General features: G+C 44.1%; 1 pseudogene; it reads left to right on the top strand.

The window, feature by feature from the left end:
- The first annotated feature begins 2,615 nt into the window (after positions 1-2,615).
- LOC126472316 (5S ribosomal RNA) lies at positions 2,616-2,733 on the top strand (annotated as a pseudogene).
- The last annotated feature ends 644 nt before the right edge of the window (positions 2,734-3,377 follow it).

Raw genomic sequence — 3,377 nt, 5'->3', positions numbered from 1 at the left:
CTACAGTTTAAAAAAGGTAGTTCACGATACACGGTACACGATAAATCAGTCTAATCTAAAAGCTGTAAATTCAACTAAATACCTAGGTATTACAATTACGAACAACTTAAATTGGAAAGAACACATAGAAAATGTTGTGGGGAAGGCAAGCCAAAGGCTGCGTTTTATTGGAGGGACACTTAGAAAATGTAACAGACCTACTAAGGAGGCTGCCTACACTACTCTTGTCCGTCCTCTTTTAGAATACTGCCGCACGGTGTGGGATACTTACCAGATAGGACTGACGGAGTACATCGAAAAAGATCAAAAAAAGGCAGCACGTTTTGTATTATCGCGAAATATGGGAGAGAGTGTCACAGAAATGATACAGGATGTGTGCTGGAAATCATTAAAAGAAAGGCGTTTTTCGTTGCGACGGAACCTTCTCAGGAAATTCCAGTCACCAACTTTCTCCTTCGAATGCGAAAATATTTTGTTGACACCCACCTACATAGGGAGGAACGATCACCACGATGAAATAAGGGAAATCAGAGCTCGCACGGAAAGATGTGTGTTCATTCTTTCCGCGCGCTATACGAGATTGGAAAATTAGAGAATTGTGAAGGTGGTTCGATGAACCCTCTGCCAGGCACTTAAATGTGATTTGCAGGGTATCCATGTAGATGTAGATGTAGATTTACACTTTTCCCGCTAGAATCTGTTCTTTACTGAGAAGTTTCTTGAGTCATCGGTAATCTGCGCATTGGTCTTTGTGTGCTCATACAACGTCCTTTTGAATCAATGGAGGAATGTAATAGTAATTCACATCGGTAATACGAAGCAAAACGTAAAAATATAGTCTCCTTCCAGCCTATGGACATCAAGTCATTAGAGCTTAATTAATGCACCTTTATCTTATCCCGTCTCGAAGAACAACAGATGCGGCAGTATATACTTCAGGAAGGCGTCAGCACCGTTGCAACGTAAATAGGCGTGTACGTGTTTGCCGAGACGACAGTTGAGATAGAGGATCTGGCTGCGTTCCACGTCTTTGCCGGATCTCCTGCACGTCACGGCCTACTTGGCTGCCTATATTGCCGGTTAAATGCACTCGAGGAACTTACTCAGTCTCCTAGCTTCTACGAATCGTAACCGTTCACTGCTACGGCTCGGTTCACCTCAGCCGAAGAACTATGCTTCATCTACGCGATGTAAAATACTACGTATACAAAATTTTAGAGTGTTTAGACGAGAAAAAAAGGAAACAATCTTTACGTGACAAAATTGGCATAGGTACATCGTTTCCCCGCTAAGGCACCATGAAGGTTTTAACGCCAATGATGTTCAGAGATGGTGTTCAAACAGTCGTGTGATGAATGTATTGTTAGAGATTTTGCTGAAAATGTATGTTTACATTACTGGACTGCTAATGATTATCTAACACTCTAAAATAACCAGATGTTTCGCGAATAATGGCTCCAGCTTTAGCTAGACAGGCAACCAGCTCTTCCAGAGTGTCTACCGGTGTCTCCTACAACAAACGCTTATCTCCCCCACGAAAGGAAATCCACAAAAGTGAGGTCGGGAGAACATGGTTGCCACAGTACCGGGCCACCCCTCCCAATCCAAAGATTGAGGAAAACATTGTGTAAATGTTCTCTGAAATCAACAGCAAAGTGCGGAGGGCCCTGTCATGCCGGAACCACAATCGTTGTGTGGCTGCTGGTGGGGCATTCCCCAATATTTCTAGTAGTACTTCATGGATAATGATGCGGTCATTTCCTTCACCCAGCGTCTTAGGCAGAAGGCATGGTCTCGAATAATACCAATACACATATTTACGATGAATCTCTGTTGATGGAACACACGGATTGCCTTAGAATTTTTCAACTCCCAGAGACTGTTAAATATCCCTCCCCTTGTGAAGGCAACCTCGTCAGTAAATAAAGCAGACGTTTGGAAATCAGCGATATTTAAAATTTGCTGTGGATACCATTGGCAGAAATCCACGCACTGGAGAAATTCAACTGATAGATCTTCCACCATCTGACACTCAAATGGATGCAACAGCTCAACGTGCTGGACGTTCCACGCATTGGCGTTGGAGGTATTTAGCTGCTTGGCTATGCATCCTGCGCTGGTGCTCCGGTTTTACTCAGTTTACTGCAACTCAGTTTCCTCAAACTGAACAGTTCGCAGACTGCGAAGTCTACCAATTTTCTGCTGATCTGGTCTAAGGAATTCTGTTTCACGAAGGCGGCCTTCAACTCTTTAAAATGTGACATGATTTGGTAACCTCCTTTCTGCATACAGGTGCCTTGATGCTCGACTGTTGCATCGGACCTCCCCATAAATAGATGCATGTCAGCTAATTCGGTTAGAATGTTACCAGCCACCAAAAATCATTAAACACAGGCGTGTTACATCATTACGATTATCACCTAAATACGAGGCCTACAGCATCGAGTTCATAACGCATGGTAGGTGATGTGCATGAACAAAGTAGGAAACTCATATAGGTGTACTGCTAGGTTGGCTGGTTGTATTCCCTCTCATCCCTTTAAGCGAATAATTACGTTATTCTCGTTCCACTGCCGAAGTTGTGTTTAGATATTTTGTGTAAGTTGTAAGCTGTAGGCAACGGCCTTGCCGCAGTAGATACACCGGTTCCCATCAGATCACCGAAGTTAAGCGCTGTCGGGCGTGGCCGACACTTGGATGGGTGACCGTCCGGGCCGCCGTGCACTGTTGCCATTTTTCGGGGTGCACTCAGCCTCGTGATGCCAATTGAGGAGCTACTCGAATGAATAGTAGCAGCTCCGGTCAAAGACAACCATCATAACAACCAGGAGAACGGTGTGCTGACCACACGTCCCTCCTATCCGCAACCTCAGTTGAGGATGACACGGCGGTCGGATGCTCCCGATGGGCCACTTGTGGCCTGAAGACGGGGTGTTGTATGCCGTACATGATCGTTGTCATAGAATCATACATCCAAGAACAGATTGTGAACAATTTCAATATTTTCAAGAGTCTCTTACAGCTATAATGCAGTGGTATTCAGAGTCAGTCAAATAGGTGTCTGGTGCAAGCTTGTGTGTCTTTCGTTGTGCCGGATGTGCATATACACCCTAAGGAAAAAAAAAAAAGAACTCGTATGGACCACGAAGTAATTATCGAAATGAGACGGAAACCGGTAGATGTGACGTACATGTACACGTACAGACAAACAAGTGATTACAATTACAAAAAAAAACTGGATAATTTATTCAAGAGAAACAGCTTCACAAGTTGGACAAGTCAATAACGCGTTGGTCCACCTCAGGCCCTTGCACAAGCAGATTTTTCGCTTGGCACTGATTGATAGAAATGTTAGATGTCCTCCTGAGAGCTATTGT

The sequence above is a fragment of the Schistocerca serialis genome, chromosome 3, assembly GCF_023864345.2.
Source record: "Schistocerca serialis cubense isolate TAMUIC-IGC-003099 chromosome 3, iqSchSeri2.2, whole genome shotgun sequence".
NCBI classification, from domain to species: Eukaryota; Metazoa; Arthropoda; class Insecta; order Orthoptera; family Acrididae; genus Schistocerca; species Schistocerca serialis.
The sequence above is the reverse complement of the archived record's forward strand: the minus strand, read 5'-3'. Positions and strand labels throughout refer to the sequence as shown.